Below are 23,541 nucleotides of genomic sequence, written 5' to 3' on the forward strand. Positions count from 1 at the left end.
AATAGAGCAGAATACATTATGAAAAAGAAAAACCAGTTCTGTAACTCAGTGTATCATGCACCTGTGCAAACTGCACTGGCAACTGTTTCATTGCCCGGGACCTGATTCAGTGCGGGATTATCGATATACTTACAAGATGCTGGTTTTGACTTGTCTCTTTACGGATTAATTTAATCTTTTTTAATTTGAAAAGTGAGGCATTGGAGTGTCCCAGTTCATGGCTACTGTCTATGCCTGTGAGTAGGATAAGGGAGGAGTCCCATTTCTGGAATTCTAATTTTCCATGGTGCTTTAGGGTAATGCTGTGCTTGGGAAGCTGACACATCCTAGCATCCGTATCACTTAAAAATAACAGGCTGCTTGCCTGCTGTCTGCTGAGTAGAACAACAATGATTGATACAGCCAGCATAAATCAGATTCACCTGTGTGCTGATAATTAAAATGGGATTTGGAACTGATGTCTTTAATATAAAAAACATTAGGAAAGTCGAAATGAGGCATGTAAGTATAAAACAGTTATGTTTTCAGGCTAAGAACTTAACAAGAAATAAATTCATTTACCAAGAGAGATGGCTTAACAGGACTGCCTGATTCTAAAATGTGTAACTGCAGCTCTCTCCCTGACACTTAACATTTTTTTCTCATTTTTATTTCAGCCTGCTACAGCTGGGGGAGGTTAAGACTGGAGTGGTTATGAACTCCAGGATAGCCTGGTGCTCTTATGTTGCCCCTAGACTAGAGTAACTTCTGCTGGCAGAGGTTGGGTCTGGAGTTCATTGTCAGCTGTCTGCTTTCAGCTGCTCTCACTTTGGATATTCAGCCCAGCTTGTGTTGGAACCGTGCTTATTTTCTGCTCTTTTCCAGGAATGCTTCAGTACATTATTTTTTAAAACAGAAGTCTGGGAAAATGAGCAACATTTTATTCCATGTTGAATCTTCCAGGGTTTGTTTTGTCTCTATTGAATGTAAGACATATAATTTACACACAGAGCTAGAATCTGCCACTGAACAGCTGGGGTTAAATTGCTGTGCTGTTGAGCAGTCAGACACTATTATCTGTGGTGCCTTTGTCCCCACTCACTTAAAATGGGGAGATGATCCTTATTTGTTTCAACACAGGTTTCTTGTAATCAAACCTCAGTGACTTTAATAACAGATATTGCCTGTCATGCAAGCTGGGCTGTGAAGCGCTGATCATTACTTATCTGACTGTAGAAGTTTCGCTCCAGGCAGCTGGTTAGATAAATTCCTATCTTCATCTTTAAGTTTCTAGATACTAGTTACATATTCCCTTCTCCATGATTCTTTTCTTGAGTGTTTTGCAGTGAAAGTTCCCCATGGTGTTTACTCACTCTTCGATATTATCGGGGTCTAGATACACTATTAAAGGGGTCTGCGAGTTTTGGGACCCCGTTTTGTCAAGATTACAACTAGCTAGTAGTTCAGCTTTGATGTGTGTTACTGAGATGTTATCTGTGTTTCTGAAGTACAGAGCAAACAGAACTAAGATTAAAATTAATGGCACTCTTAACCTATTATTATCCCAAATGGGTAGTGGAATTTTCTGCTCTAACTGAGGCATTGTTTGGAAGCTCTCTCTCTTCAATGGCATTTGTTTATTACCAACAGTTTATCATGTAGACAACTGCAAAAGCAGCCTGTTATATTTACCGCCTCAACTATAATTTATGACTCTATTCCTGAAACATTTGTGCATTTTCACTTCTGGTTTAGATTTTGCATTACAGGATCTCTGCTGTCTTTGGTTTAGGTTTTGTAATGGCACAATGGTTAAAAGAAGAGGGTAGTGAAGTTCTGGTCTAACCGTAGCCATAATGCTATTTTCCTGGGCATGTGAGTTTGAAGGTTTCTCAGAATCAGATGTGTTGATAGTACTAAAGCACGTAGTGCCAAATGCTGCTCCCGCTGAAGTCGGTGGTATAGTTTCAGTTCATTTGGTGAGACCATGATTTGGCCAGAAACTTTGCACCAGAAACCCTGGTATAATGGTAGTTAATGGATGGAACAGTAATAATTATATTCAACTTGTCCATGCTGATCTGAGTGCTCAGCTGTGTGGCAACACACTTCTGAAAGGACAGCATATGGCTTTATAATAAATTAAATGAATGTGGAGTTTCTAAGACTGTGTGTTTAACCTGGGAAGGAAAAAATATGTTCATAATATAATAATTTTACCAAACTTGGATCTTCTTAAACATTTCCTCAGATTAGGAATATAAAAATATACCTGACAAAATAAAGAGGGAAAGTTGCTGCCAAATTTAAGTAAAATTAAAATGCCTTTCCTGAACATTTTATTCTGATCATTGGTAAGTTATCGAGATGAGTCTGTTTACTTGTTTTCTTTGACCATGTTCTTTTGGATTAGTCATTCATAATATATGGTGAATATCTGTTAAAAACTGAGCAGAAATTGAGACTTTTGTTAGAGCCCATTGAAAATGAAACATTGTTTCATTGGAGCTTTCCCTAATTTAAAAGGAAAAGAGTCTAACAATTTAAAGTTGGTGTTGAGAACTCCTGGTAATTAGAAAATTATTCTTCCAGCTCACATCTGACAGGGAATTGTAAATTGCATACATTTACAAAAGGGGAAGAGAAAGGAATGGAGTACAAATTGGCACCTCCTCTCCCCCTTTTCCTCCACTGATGGGAAAAGCAGTTAATTAGGTGATTTTTCTCTTCCTCTGACATGTGTAAATGAGAATCTGTTAATAACGGAGCTGTAACATAAATGATAAAAATTAAAACAAAAAAGTCAACTTGTCAAGTATGCTCAGGGAGTGAAGGTGAGTCTCTGGGGAATGCTCTAAGTGGAGTGTTCTGAGATTACCATGCTTGAAATGCTAGGTCCAAGCCAGTACCATCTTTCCAGAAATCCCTCCCATAAGTCACTGGGGTGTACTGCTCTGGTGATAGTAGTGAGAAATCCGTCATTTGATGCAGTCCTTCTGAGCTCCTTCTGGTCTGACATAATTTATTTTTTAAAACGTGTGTGTGTGTGTGTGTGTTTCCAAGATGAAGTTAAAATAAAAGTGTGATGGTGGAACTCAAGGAATGCTTGGTGTGCTACTACAGTGGCAGTATCATTGGTGTAAAAACAATACAGTGCCATAGTTGTGTTGCCCACATTGATGGCAGCAACTATCAAAATAAATTTGGGGTACATCTGAAACCCTAATACTACCTCCTTTTATTGTGGCTGGTGTTGCAGCAGCAGGAGGACATTCAAAAGAGGGGATAGAAGCTGTAGTGGCCTGTTGTTGGGGCCATAGTACTGAGATGGCTAGTCCTCTCCTGCTTCTGAGTTCAGTTTTAGGGTTTGGGCCCAACTCTAATACCCTTTTTTTAGGAGGAGGTGGCATCCTCTCAATCTCTTTGCCTTTTCATTGTATTCACAGTACGGATCCCACAGTTCTATGCTATTTTGCTCCTGCCCGGCCACTTGGAAGCCACATGGGAATCAGCCTTCTCTTAGTGATAGCTTTTGGAACCCACAAAAATCCATCGTTGCTTCACTCTTTTTCACCTCTTTTGTCATAAGGGATAGGAGACTCTCATGAACGCTAATGAATCTGCCTAGCCTTCCATGACCGGTGCTAGAAGTTGAATGCCCGTCCTGTGACAGCAGCATGCTGGTGCTAGGATGTTCATGGATACAGACTTCACTTGCCATGTGGAATGCTTGCTGTTTATTGCAAATTTCAAATAAGACTTCATTTCCTTCACTCCCCCCCACCAAAAATAGTTTGAACATCTGAAGATGGAGATAATATTTCTAATGTTGGCTATCTGCACAGCCTACAGAAGAAGGCAAGAGAGGAATAGATGTTGAATGTGAACCAGGGAAAGCCATCAATAGCCATGATGGGAATGTTTGCACTTGCTCAAGGCCTGAATTAAACCGTTCCAGGAATACTACTGGCAGAGAACCAGAGCCCTCCCCCCTTAAACCAATGTTTCATATCATGAAAGGGATAGGCTGGCTGTTGATTCTTTATATTAGAAAAGGAGAATTACCAAGGCTTACCAAACAGTGAGTGTCATGATCAGAGAGACTGTAGGTACTTGGGTTACATTACGTTAATTCTCTCCAGAGACACACCAGCACACTTCTAGCGAGGTGACTGAGAGACTTTTGGGAATTCACAGGTCAGGTCTCTTTCTTCCACTTTTTCCTTATGATTTTGGTTGCCATTATCCATGCAGTAGGATTCATGGCTCAACAGCCAAAGAACTTGCTTTGTTTTTTTAAAGGAGAGGCAAGCAGATGGCAGATTGGCTCATCAGGGTAGTGAGCTCTCTAACTGAGGATAAAAAAGCTTTCCTCAGTGCCTCTAGTTCATCTTAATCTATAATCTTGGATCTGGAATGTCATTATTGGTGGTAAAGAGGGACATGGAACAACATTGGGCTTGCTGTCCTCTGAGCTCAGCACGTGTGTTGTTTCAGTGGCAAAGCTATTGTCAGCTCAGTGACCAGTGGGTTTTTAATCAGCCCTTTCCTTTTTGCATTTGCACTCTGCCCTACTTTCCCATTAAATGGTGATCGTGCATTGTTGAAGAAAGCAGTCAAGTGTAAATTTCATTTTTTGCTTCAGCTAATGCCACAGTTAGAGGCGGATTTACACAACTGCGAATATTCCCTGACTCCAGGCAGGAGGCGTAAAATCGATACAGTTTAAATGTGTTAACAAAATAAAATATGAGAGGGGGTGGTGGTCTATAGGAGTGATTTAGAGAATACTGGCTGTGTTGATTACAGAACCTTTCCAGTTTCACCTACTAATGATGGCTTCTGGTAACTCTAACCGTCATGCCAAGTTTACATAAAATAAATCGAACAATACATGTTTTCCCTCTTCATGAATTTAAGGATGCAAAGGACATTAAGGTATGGGTTTATTGGCAGCAGCGGAGGACCTTGCTGTGGGTGGAGTTTCTTTCTTAGCCAAGTGTTTGATTCTTTTGCTGTGAAAGTAAAAGGGATAGAAGTGAGAATGACTTCCTCGATTGGATACTTTATAAACTTTGTTAAATCAGGGAGAACTGATTCACTTTTCATTGACTTCGACCTCGGGGTGGTAAAAGTGTTGTTTAAGGTGCTTTCTTCACATCTTGCAAATTGACAGTGCCCTAAGTTTTCTGTTAAGGGCTGTATGTGAGAGAGTGAGCCATAGGCTGAATCATAGAAGTTAGAGATGAAAAAGAATGTTGCATCATCCAGTCTGTTCTACCCAGTGCAGGATTGTTTCCCTACAGCCAGGGGTGGCTCCAGGCACCAGCGCAGCAAGTGCGTGCCTGGGGCAGCAAGCCGCGGCGGGCGGCGTGCTGGTGGCGGAGAGGGCGGCAGTCAGGCAGCCTTCGGCGGCATGCCTGCGGGAGGTCCGCCGGTCCCACGGCTTCGGCGGAAATTTGGTGGCGGGTACGCCGAAGGTGTGGGACCGGCAGATCACCCGCAGAAACGCCGCTGAAGGCCGCCTGACTGCCGTGCTTGGGGCGGCAAAAAACATAGAGCCTCCCCTGCCTACAGAACATTCCCTAGTCTCTCTTGTCCAGCCTAGTTTTACAAATCCAAATCCTGGGGCTTCTGTCACTTCTCAAAGGAGACTGTTATATAACCCAACAGCTAAGGACACCGGGGGTAAGTCAGGGCTTTCTTTCTTCTCCCCACCCATACTGGACCCAGAAAGACTCTGCCAGCCCAGCAGCTTTTTCTCCCATCCTCTGTATGAAGAGGCATGTCGGCAGCTGGGAGAAACTTGCATTTGAGGGGGAAAGCTGCAGACTTTCAGTGCTCATTCACCAAAGCAGGCAGCACCACTTATGGATAAAGGCGCAGAAAGTATTTAGGCACTTCCCAGCTCCCCGAGTCTTCTCTCACCTTGCCTCGCCTCCCCTTCGATGCAAATCCTCTGGACTCAGTGGTACCCATCTGGGAAACCAGACTCACAGGGACCTTCATAGTCTCCTAACAGCAGCATATTCACTTGATTCTGAGACTTGAGCTCTGGACACTTTTTACTCACTGGCTTTTGGTCCCCCTTCATCCTCACACTTCTCCTATCAGTGCAATCCTTTACCTGCTCAAGCCCTCTCTACTAGCTGCTTCTCCCCCTCCAATTCTTCTCTCCCTTCACCAACTTCTTCCTTAATATCTTCTTCCCTGCTTCTACCCCAATAGCTCACTAATATAAATTAAAAAAGCTAAAAATATATTTTAACTGGGCAAGGGGGCGGGGAGGAATCCTTCACAAATAAAATGCCCATTAAGCTGCATGCATGCATAACTAAGGGCTTGTCTACACTACAAAGTGAAGTTGACATAAGGCAGCTTATGTTGACCTAACTGCGGAGGTGTACACACTGCAATGCTCCTCCCGCCGATTCAACTCTCATGCTACGCCAACATAATAAAACCACTTTGACGAGAGGCGTAACACTTAGGACGACGTAGTTAGAGTGCCGCAGTGTCAGTGTAGACCCTGCATTGCTTATGTTGCCCTAAGTGGCCTCGAGGAGGTGTCCCACAGTGGCCACTCTGGTCACCAGTTTGGACTCTGCTGCCCTGCAGTCATGCGCCCCTCCCCTTTTTGCATTTTTGAAATTCTTCTTCCTGCTTGCTTGGCATGGAGTGCTCACATAGCATCTGCGTAGCTGACCATGACGGCTCCGCGGAGCAAACACGCTCCTGCCTGGAGTACACCAGAAGTGGTGGATCTGCTGGGTCTGTGGGGAGAGGAGGCTGTGCAGTCACAGTGCTGCTCCAGCTGCGGGAGCTTTGATATCTAACGGCAGATTGCTCTTGGTGTGGGGAAGGGGTATGATAGGGACATGCATCAGTGCCATGCAAAGATCAAGGAACTGAGGCAGGTGTCCGAGAAGTCAAGGGAGGCCAATAGTCATTCTGGTGTGTCACCAAAGACATGCTGGTTCTACAAGGAGCTGCAAGCCATCCTTGGTGGCGACCCCACGTCCACCGCCAAGAGCCCCAGGAATACTTCAGGGGGGCTGGAGACAGTGGCCAGGTGAGTGAACCCTGAGTAGGACGTGGTGGGACAGACGACAGGGACATATGATGGCATGGTGAGCCAGAATCTCATTTTAACTCCAGAGGGGTCTAGCCAGTCCCAGCACTCCCGCTCTGGCGTGCCTGATGCAGGAGAGGGAAGCTCCGGTAAGTACTAGTGCTTCGATACTGTAGGGAGGTGTGAGATAGTGCTCTGCTTTTTTTAATCAGGGTAGAAGAGGGGTTGAAATACAAACTGCACCCTATGCTGGTTATCTGCTTCTCATTCCCCTGTGCAGCTAGGCAGAGCGGGTCCTGCGGAAAAGTTTGTTTATGCCACACTGGGATGTATAGTAGAAAGATGCAGTTAGAGCATTCTGCTGCTAAGCAAATCTATATATTCCCTTCTGCTGGAGATACTCATCCTTATTGCCTGCCTTCCTTCCTCATTACTCACTTTTTGATCATTTGTGCTCTCTTCACTCGGGAGGTAATATTTTGTGGTATCTTCATGTCGTATGTTTGTCTAATATAGTTTATAAGCTCTTCTGGGCAGGAACGGTTTCTTAAAAAAAAAAAGTCTGTAAAGCTCCATGCAAAGTGTTGACAATATATAACTGTTTAATGATCCAATCCAGTAATCAGGGGTCCACCTTCTATGTAGGAGAGTATTAAGCAAGTGTCCAGTTTTCAAATGAATTCCTAAATATTGACAGGGAAAATTCATTTTACTTTAGAACTAGTTGGGATTGAAACCTTCATACTTTGAGATATAGCTACACTTCTGGCTGCATGTAGAGAGGACAGATACTGCACTGTCAGCTAGCACGGTTATAAATAACTGTGTAAACGGTGAGACACCGCTTAAGTGTTTAGAGTAGAGTGCTCCTTGTGACTGGCTACATGGACTCTTTTTACACCCAAGCAGTGCCTCCATGCTGTTTTTAGCAGTGCAGCTCCCCGCTGCCGGAGCCTTTTCCCCTACTTCCCCCCAGCCAGAGCCTTTCCTTACTGCCTCCCTGCTTCCGGAGCCTTTAACTGTGGTGCGTAGCTACACACCGCAGTAACAAGTGTAACACAGCCTGCCTTTCACTGTGGTGTGTAGCTACACATATAGTGCCTGTAGTGTACGCTCTGCCATAAATGTAGACACAGCCACAGTGTGTTATCCGCCAAATCATCCAGCCACTTACAGCCTGACTGCGTGTTTAATTCACAAACCATTTAAATGATCTGTCGTCCTTCACAAAAGAACCCCAGCACTTACAGCCCTTGTGCATGTTAAACTTTCATGAAACGTCTTCAATTAAAATGAACCTTTTGGAGCTCATACTGTTTATATGCAAAAAAATGGTTATTGCCATAAAAATCCCAGGAGGGGAGCTGAAAAATGCAATAAAATTTCACACTGTTTAATACTTATCACCCCTGGGTATCTAGTAGGTTTCCACTAACTAAATGTGAATGTGAATTCCATTTTCTTTAGCTGCTGAATCTGCTTTATCAGACAGTGTGCTTGTGTTGCTGCCCACAGAGAAGACTGTTATGAGTCTCTCCCTTTGAAATGCATTGCATTTGTTCAGATTTCCTCTGTCCTCACTTAGTGAGCTACGTTTCTTTAAACTGGTTAATTTTCAGTGACATGACTGAATCTCATATTTGGGCTCATTTGGTCAATTCTTGGCTGTTTTTGGACAGAACTTTGTAGAAAGTCTGTAAGGAAAAGAGAAGTTGATTATCCTCCTTTCTCCCCCAGGGCAGCCTGAAGTATCAGCATCAGAGCTGGATGTCCCAAATTTATGCTTAGGATCCCAAATGGGACCCTCTGTTTCAGCTTCTGACAAAATACGCTTTAAACACCACTTAACCTTTCAACTTTGCTGAAGGGCAATATAGTGAAAGTTTTGAGCAAGCTGATGCTTCTCTGGTTCCTTCTACCTCATCCAAATCTCCAAACCCCTCCTTCACTCAAAGTCCTACGGGAGTCTGCAAGAAGAGTGTTTAGGCTTCCTCTGTCTTCAGTAATTCAACCTCAAGTGTGCTATGCACACCATTAGGCTGGACAGAAGCAGCAAAATACTTTTCGTCATGAAGAAATCACTGTGCTATCCGCGCCACCTGACGCCACCATCTCCGCCTCTTTCCTTCCCTTCCATAAATCATAATTACTGTGTATTCTCTCTAGCTTGGCTTCCACTGAGACAACAGGGGATACCCAGTTTCCCATCCATAACCTTGGAACAGCACTAACCAGATTTGTCTGCTCTCATTTCTCTTCCGTTATCTGAAATTAAGGTGATTTTCCCCCCTAGCTGGCTGTCCAGATCCCAGGCCTATATCTCTTTTATTTATTGTATTTCTGCATTGTCCCTACAGATACTGAGTGAAGACTTTGCCCTATCTTACTTTTGACACTTACTTTGTAATGACTTCGGTGCTTTATGAGATTTTTGCCTTTCACAGGGAGGTATTATTATTCCTGCCCTAAATGTGATTACAACAACAGTATGGCTTTTCTGTTGTATCCTATATATCTGTTTTAGGTACTGATAGGGTTTCCATTACCATAATATCTGAGCTCCTCATAATTTTCATAATGCATTTATCCTCATGCCTTCCTTCTAGGTAGAGAAGTCCTGTTATCCCCATTGTACAGAAAGGAGACCTGAAGCACAGAGAGTCTTAAGTGACTTGCCCAAGGTCATACAGGAAGATTGTGGTAGAGCAAGGTCTTGAACACAGGTCTCCTAAATCCTAGGCTAGTGCTTTAACCACTGGGCCATCCTTCCTCTTGCCCGTGTCATTTCTGCAGTTAACTTTTAATGACTGATACAAATGCAAAACAAGAAAGCACGTGAGTGGGAAAACACAAAATGCAGTAGCTATTGCCCCATCAGTTACAGATGGAGGTGACTGTCAACAACGAGAGGTTCATTCCTACTTTTTGAAGTAAAGTATTATTGCAGAAGCAAAAGTAATTGCCATTAGAGTCCTAAGTCTGGCTTCAGTCTAAATAAATCCCAGTCACATCAGATATTGGTAGCCTATTTTGATTCATACTACAGGTAACGTTTCGCTGAGGGCTTGCATGCATGCTTTTGAAAACCTGTTAAATCATTAACTTCAGTTGCAGCCAAGGTGTGAGAGAAAATCCTTCTAAAATGTGATAAGTTCGCAATGGTATCAGTTGTCCAAAGGAACTGTCACCACTTTAGAGAAGGTTTTTGCTTTTAGAATTAGTCATTTTTAGCCATAGGGGGAAATATGAGCATTTTAAATATGCAAAAATTACATTTTTGTAACTCCAAAACCTAATAGGTGGACCACATTAATTTTGCTACCATACTGAGAACTCATATAATGGCACAACTTTGATTGTAGAGGCACATTGTTTCATATGTATAGACAAGTGTATGTACTGTATACAGTTAGGAGTACACTTTGTAATTACATTGCTTATAGTGCTAGTAGCCTCTACATCAGTGGCTTTCAACTTCTTCCATGCTGTGGGTCGCCCATCCATTTTGCCATTTCCGAAAGGAAGTGGTCACACATCCCTTAAGCCTCTTTGCAACTCCCATATTGAGAGCTCATGCTCTATTTGTTTCCTCCATATAGGTAGAGACAGTGACAGCCGAGGAAGCTGTTTTCTTCCCACAGAAATGTAGCTAGGTGGGGAAAGGAAAGTATAATAGTATCTGACTCTTGCATAACACTCTTCATCCATAGATCTCAAAGTGCTTTAACAAGGTAGGTTAGTATCATAGCCCAATTTTACAGATGGGGAAACTGAGGCACTGGCTTTCTTTGTATAAGGCCTGGGTCATGAGTGAGAATAGATTGTATGAAGATTGCATGTCGGGAGTGTTATTTCTAACACCAGATATGTGTAAGTGTGTTAAGGGCTTGGGACCCTAGGGGTGAAGAGTGATTTTATTCGTTGTTGCTGGCAGATTAGTCTGAAGTTTTTTGGTACTCAGGGTTAAGATTCATCTTAGTTGAGATGTGGCAACAAGAACGACAACACTGTATAAGTTAATTGGTTAGGTATACGTGTTGAATTCATCCAACTTCTTTTTTTTTTATAAATACCTGCTGTGTATCATATATACACTATTTGAAAATGCAGCATGAAAGATCCTTTCAAGATATGAATGGATATTACCAGCAGCTGTTGTACCTAAAATGAAACCTCTGGAGGGGGAATCTAAGTTAGGCTATGCAGTACGTATTGTTTTGTTCTTTTTATACCACTCACTTGCCAGTTTTCCCCAATCTAGGGCAATTCTAATGGAAACGTTGACCTCATTTCTATATGTCCTAGCAGAGGGTAAAATCTCCTGGTCTTTGTACTACTGTGCTGTTCAGTACAGGTGACTTCAGAGTTGCAGTGGTCTGGAATTTGGAGTAAGAGCTTTACAGTTGAGTTTTGTTAGATGACTGCTGGCTGACTGGGCGTTTAAATGACTGCTCTTTGGGTTTTAATGCTCATGCAGTGTATAGTGGTTGCATGGGGGAAATAGTGTGCTGTTTCACACAGACAAAAGAAAAAGGGTGTTTAACACCCTGCATGAGGAGATTTGCATTGAAAAATGAGATGAAAGTAGAGAAACACAAAAAGCTAAATTAATCCCCTCAGCACAGAATGGGTTTCTCATCTGACTTTAGGGCGGGTTAGGCTGCTTGCCCTCTCTGTTACCAGGAAAAATGAGGAGTCCACTTACATTTGTAGATTTTACTGTTTTGTTTCATACCGGATCTTGTGTTTATTTGGAAAGTGTGAATGGCTGGACTGGTTTTTAAAGTGCTAATGTCCGCTTTTGGTCCAGATCTCTCTGATTAACCACTGCATTGCAAGAATCTAACAAAATTAGGAGGAGTGCTGTAAACAAATAATTCTTCTGCTCTACTCCATGCTGATTAGGCCTCAGCTGGAATATTGTGTCCAGTTCTGGGCTCTGCGTTTCAGGAATGTTGTGGTCAAAGACCCCTACGCAGTGATTTTAGTTCAAAGACTCAAGCCTGAGGCCAGTTTATTGACATACATACCAGTGCACTGGGGTGCAGTCCGAAGACTGACACCCCGAGCAGCAGCTCGCAGGCTGCTTTATTTCGTCAAACCGCAAGCAAAGTACAAACAATAGTAATGAGTTAAGAAATTAGGGTTGGGGTTAGTCCCTCCCCCAAACCGCGAGTTAAGAAAGTAGGGTCGGGGTCAGTCCCGTCCCCCCGTCCCCCGGGTACCTTCCTCATTAATTTTCCGAGAAGTGGGTGTTTATTTGGGTAGAGGGGCGCTTGGTGGTTTTCCCCAGGGGTGGTACTTGGCACCAGTTTGGGTACATTTCTCAAGACACGTTATTTTCCGGGGTCTTTTGGTTAAAGATTAGGGGGGGTTCCATGGGACGCCTAAAGAGGATCTGTGATTGGCTATTTTTGCAGATAGCTGGAATTGGAAAATGTTGCAAATAGCTGTAGCAGCAAGGATGATTAACTCTTTGCAAAAACAATTTCTTAATGTAAGCGGATATTCTATTTTTCGAGCGATTTTATAAACTTGCGGTTATTATATTGCTAAAGCAGTTTCTTGCTGCAGCTTTTAGCATTATTCTGTGTTTCTTTCCTCCCTCCTTCCTCCCTCCCTCCTCTGGTCATTACCCTTGACCGAGTTTGTCAGAGAATCGTGTTGTTCAGTCTTGTTTAGGCTTTAGGCCTGCCCTACTCTGTGTAAAGGCCATCAGCATAACAGATCTCTGTTGGAGGGTTTATTTTGGGGCCCACAGATTCAAAGCTCTGGCTATCAAAGAGAAGGCCCCCCTGTTCTATTTCCCCACAGGAAGGATGTGGACAAATTGGAGAAAGAGCAACAAAAATGATTAAGGTCTAGAAAACATGACCTATGCGGGAAGATTGAAAAAACTGGGTTTGTTTAGTCTGGAGAAGAGAAGACTGAGAGGGGACATGATAACAATTTTCAAATACATAAAAGGTTGTTACAAGGAGGAGGGAGTAAAATTGTTCTTAATTTCTGAGGATAGGACAAGAAGCAAAGGGCCTACCTAAATTGCAGCAAAAACAGTTTAGGTTGGACATTAGGAAAAACTTCCTAACTGGCAGGGTAGTTGAGCACTGGAATAAATTGCCTAGGGAGGCTGTGGAACCTCAATCATTGGAGATTTTTGAGAGCAGCTTAGACAAACACCTGTCAGGGATGGTCTAGAGATAATACTTAGTCCTGCCATGAGTGCAGGGGACTGGACTAGAAGATGACCTCTTGAGGTCCCTTCCAATCCTACGATTCTCTGATTCTGTGAAAATATACATTTTTTTTTTACTTCAGTTTTAAAATATTCAACATAAAAAGCCAAGGTAGGGAAAAAAGTCAGTGATGTAAAGAAGCAAAAGGCACCAAGTTTAAAGATGTTTGCCATTTAACTGGCCAAGATAGGAGAGGGCAAATTTCTTTCTCCTCTACTCCCATCCCACAGTCCTGGCATTTATAAACCCTTCAGAGGGACCATTGATACCACAAATTGTACTTTCATCTTGATCACTTCAGTGACTTTCTTCTAGTTAATTTGGTTCCTTTTGTGGGAAATACACATTTAGGTGGCTTCTTTTCAGCATGTCTATTTTATCTGGCATTGCAGAAAGTTGCTTCTTTACTGTGTGGGGAAAATGAAATGGACTAAATTGGCATCATTCTCGCCTGGTCTGGTAAAGCACTCAGTCATTACTTATAGAACTTTGACACACAGTGCTATTGAGAGAGATACGCCAGATCTTTTGAATCAGTCTCTACACTTGTCCATTTGCGAGAGAAAGCAATCGAAAGGTAGCCTATTAGACTCACTGTACCTTCACAGATATTGTAAAGACATCTGGCTTATCAAGCCAGAAATTACACCATCTAAAGAAGAATTGTTAGTTGACCACATGGTTGTAGTGACACCAGACAACTCACCCAATCACATGCAAAGTCATATTTTAAGGTGCAACAGTTATGGAAAAATGCATAGCTGAGGAAAAACATGTTATATGTGATCTTCCCTGTAATCCTACACTAGAATTTAGTCATCACTATTCCCTGGTTTCTGGTGATCTGTTTCACCCTGGCGTCTGAGATTATTTTCACCCTGGGGTCTGAGATTATTTCTCTTGAAATGGACAATTTCTCTAGCAAATGGACAAGTTTGGAGACTGATTCAAAAGGTCTGGCGTGTTCTAGGTCTGCCAGTTGGAGTGTGTTTGGTTTATTTCACTTGGTGTGAGTTCAGATATCCTGTGAAAAGGTCAGATTGTATGGGTGAGAGGGAGTGATTGTGCCAATGAAATCTCAGTTCCACTCTCCATGCCAGGCCCCAACCACAATCAGAGAAGCTGGATGTTTCCACTAAAATTATCAGCTCTGAAATTTACATTTCAGTATAATTGATTATCATTACTATTCTTCACAGATAACACACTAGATTAATGGGGAATTTCACATTTGTCTTTGAGCTATGTGTGCAGACTTTAAGGCTGTACTGATTATATATCTGTCATGTTACCTTCCCAACCATATGGACTATAAACTAAACATCCTTTAAAATCCTGGAGAAATGGATAGGGCCAAGGGAGAAATTCTGTTATGGTGTATCCCCAAGTACCATCTTAGTCTGAATCCTGATCTGAAATGCCTTGGGTGAAGGCACACCAACCAAGCACCCTGTCTGTGTACAAAGCAAAAAAAGAGTAAGAGGAGGAATTTAAACATAACATCTGTGTACTTTTAAGATTAGACTAGAAGTTTAGCAATCGGAGCTGTTCTCTAAATGTAAACTGGGGTTTAGGTAACATGGCCACAGATTACTGTACTAACAGGTGAAACCAAGGTAGTACATATTTTAAATCTTAAATTCAGTTGTGCAAAAACCCGAGGCAACTGAAGTTATTATTTGCTCTTAGCCCTTGTTTTGCTCCCTTAATATTTAAAACTACTGCCACATTTTCAAAAGTAACCACTAGGTCTTTGTTCCTTGGTTTCTGGGTGTCAAACCCAGGGCCTGAATTCTGGAAGTGCCGAGCACTCACGACTCCTATTGATTTCAACTGGATTTATGGGTGCTCAGGACTTTTGAAAAACTGGGGCCAGTATAACTTGAGCTCTCAAAAACTAAGGCATCCAAAATTGGCTATTGTCATTCACTGAAAATGTAGGGCCCTAGTCTCCCCCATAGACTCGCACTCCCTTACCTTTCAGTCAATTCAGGTGTTACTTTTTGAGCACAGTACCCCACCAGCTTTGCAGGCCTTGGCTTCCCTGTTTCTGTACCACCATTCACTTATGAAACAGGTGAGAATAACAGCAATTAAATAATGTGAAACTGATCTCTGTTTGCAAGATTCAGCAGGGAGTCTCATGAAAGCAAGTGCAGATTGGTCATGCTGCTGTATGGATTAGTTTGCTTTTCTCTCTTCAGGCTGCTGTTTACTGGCTGAATGATTAAGATACCAATTAAAATACATTGTTAACTAGTTTTATAAAAATAGGTTTGACTATATTTAACACTATTGCTTGCAGTGCTCTTACAGAAGCTTGAAAATGAAATATTTCGCAGACTAATTTGTTCAATTTCTACATGACGAATATCTGTGTGTCTCACACACACCCCTACCTTTCTTGATGCTTCTAATGGAGTGAAAGCCAACATGGCTACTGTCATTACTTGCTTCTGCAGTGGCATCTACAAGGGCAGGAGGAATGTGCACAGTGCTGAGTGTAGTATTTGCTATTTAACTGATTATTGTAGGACCTCCTGGGGAGCTTATAATTGTATTTGCTGTTTCAAACCAAATTGTTGGCACTTCTCTTGATTGAGTGGTGGATTAAAAAAACATTTTTAAACCAAGTAGAACCTGAGGACATTTTGGACTAGCCTATAACAGTTCTTAAATGTGCATAAGAAGTTGTAGACTAAATGAGAGCATCCTATTTTAAACAAAGATGCTGAAGACACTGATTTAGTTACACTTTCCGTCTTCAATTTGTGGAAGGGGGAAAGAAAATGTCATTGAGTGTGTCTGCCCTGGGTGAAGATATTGGATCTTATATTTGGCACTGACAGGTCTTTTTGGATAAAAGAACTGTTGACTACTAGGGGCCAAGCAGTAGCGGTTTGGGGTGTAAGATGGGAGATGACAAGGTGAAATTGTTAGATGACTGGTGACTCAGTGAAGGTTTTTCCTACACCTACAAGGAAGCTGGCAATAGGTTTGTAATATAGAGTGGTCCATGGGGTATTATTGTTTCTCTAGCTTTTTTTTCTTTCTTTGTGTGCATGGAGATGCTACATGTTAAAAGTACTGGATACCATTACAAAGTTTTATTTTAATTGCTTTTGATGTGTCAACTGCAGTAGAATGCTGAGGGCTATTTATCTGTCTTTAATTTGTATCACATGGTTAACTTGGGTGTGAGTATTTCTTGTATTCTAGAGACAATATTCAGCTTCAGGTTGCCCAAATTAGTTCAACCTTGCAATATGCCATGAAAATTTACCCGGCACAAAATTTACTTGTATATCCTTACCCTGTTGAAGATAATGAAAAAGCTAACGACACATTACTTGTCTTTTTAAAAAAATAAATACAATGACTTGCCTCAGGTGAGCAGAAGTTTTTTAATTGTACGGCATTTGGTGCTATGTAAATGTTAAGGATTATTATCCATATGGAAATCTGCATTCTCTTATTTCAAGGTAGTGTTTTTTTTTTTTATAACATATACATCACCCCAATGGATGAAATTAACTGTTTTAGAAACCCCTTAAAAGAACTGGATTCACAAAATTTCAGTTCTGTTCAGAAAACATTAAAGGAAAAGTGTTCATTTTAAATTTGACTCTAAATAAAATTCTTTGCAAAAATAAGCTCTGCAATAACCTACAGCTAATAGAAATGTTTCCACATATTTTGTAAAAAATGAAAGCAGTTGTTTTTAAACAATTTTCCATCCATATTAAAAACACAGATATTGGAGCATTGATGAAAGTGAAAGATGATAAACAAAAGTGAAGCTGATTTAATTGATTTTCATTGCTGAGGGAAGTGAAAGATATAGCACCAATAAAGACAAGTAGATTGGGTTTTTTAAATTTACGTAACATAATCCAAAGTTTTATAAACAACATATGTAAAGCTTATAACATATAATTTTAAAGTTTATAGCATCTCTTTAAAATGATTCTCTCACTTTTAAAAAAACATACAATCAGTAATTTTGTTTATTGGAGCCATGAAATCATTAGCTTCTAATCAGATTTATGAATTTGGTAGAACTAGGGCTATTTTATTAAACTGGTTAAAATAATTCTGTGTGGAACTTTTGTTTATTGAAGATATTTAACAATTTCATTAAACTGACTACATTCCTGTGAAGTTGATTGACTTATCTGACCATTATGTCAAGCAGATTTGCATTACACTAAAACATCTATTTGTAGAATACATTGAACATGTGAAAAGTATATAACTTTTGTGATTGTGATTTGCCTGATAGATAACCATGGCAGTAACCTACCACGGGAAAGAACTTTGACTGGTTGTATGAGTTGACAAACTGGTAATGCCAGTAGCTTTTACAAAACTGATTTCAGAGCTATGAAAAGCTATATGCATAACTTCAGTATGTCAGCTCACTTGTGTTTTTAATTTGACCAATAGTGATGGCATTCAGAGTTGCATTGCGAGTTACCCTTAACACTGGAGCATTTTTATGCAGAACACTTATAGGAGCATTTCACAAATCCTTGACTGCTTTCATCACAGAGCTCATGTAGAGTTTCCCAGCTGCAGAGCTCTCTGTTTGGAGCATCATTTACACCTAGTACCTTTTAGATGAAGTTTACCCATAACCAAAATTCAGTCTGTGAACAACCTCACCTGTGTTCCAGTGAGAGATTAGTGGGGTGATGTCTTTTCCCATAGTTTGTAATTGTCTCCTGAAATCATTATATATATATATTTGCTAGAAACCAACCATAGTTCAGCTTGGAATTGCCTTCATTGTTTTCACACAATGGCTAATTCTTTTTTCACTGGGTTGATGAATTTGATAAGATGGCTGGTTTAATGTATTTGTGCAAGACTCAGAAGAATTTTAATTATTTAAAAAAATGGATATTTTCATGGTTTCATGAAACTATTAATTCTTACATCAGTTTCATGAAACTGTTAATTCATCCATTTGTTCTAACACATATTTTAAGGTTTGGAGTAGAGACATGCAATCTGGCACATTTGCTGTAGCAGATATCTGTCTGTAATGTATGAATCCAGATTTTGAGAGTGATAATCTCACAGACAGATGGCAATACTTTAAAGGTATTTTCAACAAAGAAATTGTATAGATAGAAGCTTTCTCCTTTTTAACTAGCCTGCTTCGCCTCCCTGATTTCTTTGGTGATTTGTTGTTTGAGCTCCAGTGATAGTGATATCACAATTTGCAACTGTGGCAGTAACTGTATAAATGCACCAGTGATGGAAATCGGTGCATTCCCTAGTCCCTCCAGTCAAAGTACTGTTGAATCCTGTCGGTAGGCTGTCAGTAATGAAAGAGACAGAGCGTGATTGCTCATTGTGCCTAAGCTGGAGCTCTTGGAGCTGTTTCTTCTTTGCAGAACTTGTTTTCTGTCTCAGTCATTATGTAAAAGGCCAGGAGAATACCAACTCCCTGTTTTGAGTCCCTAAGACCCTTCTGAAGTATCTGCAGTAACTCTAACCTATTGCAGTTGCAAATCCTCCTGCCATTCTGCAAAGTGACTGGAGAGGATGTGAAGTGCAGGATGCCGAGTTGCTGAATACTTCTTCCCACTTTCCTCCTGCACCTTCCTCTTGAAGGAACACCCCCCCCCCCCCACACACACACACACACCCAACAACAACCAACTTGTCTCATTTAAGAAGAGCAACAAGGGTAGAAGGAAGTGTTTCCTTCTTTGAAAACGGCACTCAGGAAATTGCATGTAAGAATTATTTAACCCAGCAGACTTTGTTTTTTTAGAAACACTATCATTTTACCCAAATCACCCACCCACTGCACTTTTTCTGCCTTTCTCTCTCCAGTGAGTCCAGATTCTTGTGAATAAAGTAAAATAGAATCCCCTCCGCCCCCCCCCCCCGATTTTTTTCTTGCTTGAGAGAATTGATATGGAGAGAGCTTTCTAAAGGAAAACTGCACTGTTATTAATCACCTTAATTTCCATCTCCAATTAGAAAGAAGAAATCTTGAAACACATCATATAATAAGATGGCAGTTTCCTGTTGCCCTCTAATGTTTAGTCATATGTGGGTTAAGACCAGGGAAATGTAGTTTATAATACTTATACAATTACAGTATGAAAACTAGTGCTTTACATTTTCAAACCACCATACAGAGGTTAACTAAACTCACTATGCATCGGGCTTATGTTTTTCAGACTTGTAATTTTGTGACTCACAACAAAAGTTGGTGGCTAAACACTGTTAAATCAACCATTTAAAATAATTGATTGTACAACAGCTTGGAAAGTGTAAGCTTTTCTCATGCATTCCAGTGGTGAGCACCTTTTTCTGTGACCCACAGCAATCACCTGTTCAGCAGAAAGCCCAGTCTGAAGTATCAGTCAGAAAATGGCAGTACCACACATGATAAAACAATGACAGCTATTTCTAAAAATGGTGGATTGAAAAGTATTATATGTATACTCTTAGTGCAGCTCTGATACTTGGGGAAAGACTTTTTCAAAAGCACAAATAGCAGTTTGATGCCAAACTCCCATTGACTTGCAATGTGGGTTAGGTTCGACCTTTGAAAATCTCTCCCTCTGAAATAATATACCTGACTGAAAACTACAGTTTTCCTTTATGACTCTGATCCCATCTCCAGAACAAATTACCACTTCCCTTTCTCCTCTCCTAATTTTTCTCAAGGCTTCGGACTAAACTATACAAATGCTGATAGGTTGGTTTTATTATCAGTAACTTCAACCTATGTTATACGGCTGTCTGTCTGTTTGCTTGGAGAGTCTAAAATAAACTTTATATTTAGAAAAGAAATAGCACATGTTGGCCAGAGCAGCCTTGGGAACTCCTTGGAAAAGTCATGTCTCCTTCAGTAGGTTCATCCTAATTTGGAAGCATTTCTTTTCTGCTACTACTGATGGCACAGTAATAATTCATACTGTCCATTGGAGTTTTCTGAGATTACTAGATCCTTAAATTCTAGAAGGCATCATCATCTAGAACATTTGACATCATCAGTAACCAAAAACTCCTGAATTTAAATCCCAGCTCTGCAATGACTTGCTGTGTGACCCTGGGCAACTCCCTTATCCTTCTGTGCCTACATTCCACACTGACAGGGTGGTGATGCCTACCTGCCTTACAGAAATGTGGTGAGGAGTACGTAGTTAATGTCTGTATAGCGTTTTATAAATTCAAAATGCTATATATAGGCTGTAAGTACTATTAACATGCCAGAAAAACAAGCTTATTTGCAATTCTTCAATATACACGTCTACCTCGATATAACGCTGTCCTTGGGAGCCAAAAAATCTTACCGCATTATAGGTGAAACCGCGTTATATCGAACTTGCTTTGATCCGCCGGAGTGCGCAGCCCCGCCCCCCCGGAGCGCTGCTTTACCGCGTTATATCAGAATTTGTGTTATATCTGGTCGCGTTATATCGGTGTAGAGGTGTATTCCCATATCCATTTGAGCTCCAGATATGCTCCTCATGAATTTCCTTTTGTCAGAACTCTTAGCCTGTCTTCTTGTTGCAACAAAACTCCTGAATTGCCTTTAGTTGAGCATCTGATGGGGTTAACTATATGGTGGGCTTGAAGAGGGGAGTGTTCTGGCTATTAGTGTGGCAAAAAGCATTATCTATTATTTGTCTCGCACTTCCATAGTGTCTTTCTTCAAAGAACATGAATGAGCTTTACAGAATGTTTGCACCATATAAAATACGATCACTCTCTTTTTACATATAGGCAAACAGAGTCACAGAGATTGTGACTTGGCCGAGGTCACATTAAGTCAGTTAACTATTCAAAAATAGAATCAGAGTCCTAACTCCTGGTGCCCTGCCCTACACTACAAGTAACAATCACACTGGTCTTATTTTGTTTTCTAGTTGTTTTTTTTGAGATTTTCACCTATTTTATTATACACAAAAACATGACCAGAGAATTCTACTGAGGAGGCTGACCACGTCCACGACTGAATCCACCTCTAAATTGGAATTCAGTGGCCGCTCCTGCACCAGCCTCAGCCTTTTTGTCAGCACCAAGTGGAGCAGTACTGCGTCTGTACGTATCTCTGTCAGCCTCTCCCCGAGTAAGACGAGCAGAGCGTTCACCTTCCAAACCTTTGGGCCGCGGTCTGCCAGTCTCAGGGCGGCTACGGCACAGGGTGGCAGGCACAATTTCAGGGGGAAGATGAAGATAATCACGCAAATACTGGATACCCTCATTGGTCAGATACCAGTAGAAGTGCCTCCAAGCAAACTGCTCCTTCACGTAGCCACGTGATTTCAGTGACTGCATGGCTTTCATGACATGGAGGTTGGGCACATTCTGCCAACTCTGGGTGTTTAGGCATGTGAACATCTTTCTTGGCCACCATCACTTCCTCCTTAAAAAGGAGTTCGTAGATGGCAATCCGGTTCTTCTTGGGCATCAACATCGTGGCGGTAACGGTAAGCCCGTTTTCTAGTTGTAGTGGTTTGGTTCCAGATTCTAGGTTCTGATGTCTTGTGGCCTAATCTACCACTTGTGATTGTCAGTCTTCTCTGAGGTTATGACTGCTGTCTAGAGTTTACTCATTCTAAATTGGATTATAGGATTATCATTGCACAATTCATCTTCTTTTCTCAAGCCTTGCAAATTGGGTCACCAGGTCTCCAGTCTAGTGTCCCATAACTGATGGAACATTGGTGGAGTATTATGTTCTGCTTGCCTGTGGTGAGAAGTGGGTGTTTGTATAGGAGGTTTGCTTATTAGCTCTCCCTACTGTGTAAGCCGAGAACACTTTTTTATCAATTCCTACAGGAACTAACCCTGCCTTTTTAAAGGTCACTCCTGTCTCAGTCAGTTCTTAAAGTTCAAAAGGAAATAAACTACTTAGGGCTGGCATTTTTCAAGTCAAGTGTCAGCTTTCCAGGCCCCCAAGACAGGGAATACGGAGGAGGTAGAGATTAATAACTGAGCCGCTTGGGTGATACAGTGATTGTACAGGAGCATTCCCTGTTTCTTCTTGGTTCTTTAGGGGTGTGGGGAATCAAATGGAAACATTGCTCAAATAGCTCACTTTCTCCTTTTCACTTTGCAATATCAGAAGCTATTTAGAAGTTTTCTTTTTTCATTAGCGCACTGACAGCGAGTGGAGGGTTTGTCAGCTGCAGTGAAGTAGGACACAAGGAACATTTTATGACAATGCCAATAGCTAGAAGTGCCTTCAACCCCAGAGCCCTATTATGCAGAGTGAGGAAAAATGAGGTTTCAGGAGACATTTGTATGGTGAGGTCTCCAAGCAAGTGCTACCCCTCACTGCATTGACTTCTCTTGCTTACGCAGGGGACAGCAAAATCAATAAGGAAATAAACAGGGAGAATGGGCTTTATTAATCAGGTACAATGGAGGCAGCAGGGGAGATTATAATGGAACACAGGTGGCAATCGAAGGGAGAGCTGAGCATAGACAATCAACTGTAGGCTGCCAAAGTGTCTGTATTGATTGTGGGAGATGTAGGGTACAGAAATATCAGAGCTGCTAATTGGGATGTTGGATATCTCCAGAGAGTGAGCAGTGTGGATTCCTGTTGTAGTTTTTTATTGCATTTTGTAACAAATTTTCCCCCTTGTGTAAGTGCTCTGCTGGCACATGAACACTCTCATTTAAGGCACACACACACACTCTTCTTTACAGGTGGAGACCTGGATATTCCCACCTTCACACACTTCCAGGATGTGAGTGAGGGAAAATAACTCTTCTTCCTCGCAATAGGGTTTTATTACAAAAATAAGGTTGGCAGCAGAATTATGTTCCTTCTCTGCTTTACCTCCAGAAAGATGAAATAGAGAACTGTTTTTAAAGATATAAGTAAAGGGCCTTAAAGTTTTCCAAGCCAGGCACTAATCTACTCTTAGCCTTACTGTGTGGGCTGAGACAAGGTATTGTGATAATGAAACAGCTATCAATACTTTGGGCAAGTAGAATGTTGTTAGTTGGGCTCTGTCTGAGATTTTTCCCTGGCTTCTTTTCTTTGTTCATTTGTTGACTGAAATGTCTTAAAAAGAACATTGTCCAGCTACACAAAATTTCATAGCGAGAAATGGATCCTGAGTAAATCTGGGGGCAGGTATAATGAAAAAAAGATTGGATTCAGAGTCCTTTTTGTCCATTAATCCCGTTAGACCAGAATGTTTGTGCTGTGCACACAAACCTGATTGGGGGCTGGGCACAGATTAGCATGATTGATTTGGGGACAGA

At 41.3% G+C, this 23,541-nt stretch overlaps 1 protein-coding gene and 1 pseudogene across 3 annotated transcripts in view; one reads left to right on the top strand and one right to left on the bottom strand.

Annotated features, from left to right (window-relative positions):
• MAD1L1 (mitotic arrest deficient 1 like 1) overlaps positions 1 to 23,541 on the top strand; it is a 529,982-nt gene that overhangs the window by 131,220 nt on the left and 375,221 nt on the right. The window lies entirely within an intron of this gene.
• On the bottom strand, positions 21,229 to 21,748 carry LOC112117164 (annotated as a pseudogene).

Source organism: Terrapene carolina, unplaced genomic scaffold, assembly GCF_002925995.2.
Source record: "Terrapene carolina triunguis isolate 2854851 unplaced genomic scaffold, T_m_triunguis-2.0 Scaffold93, whole genome shotgun sequence".
In the NCBI taxonomy this organism is placed as follows: domain Eukaryota; kingdom Metazoa; phylum Chordata; order Testudines; family Emydidae; genus Terrapene; species Terrapene triunguis.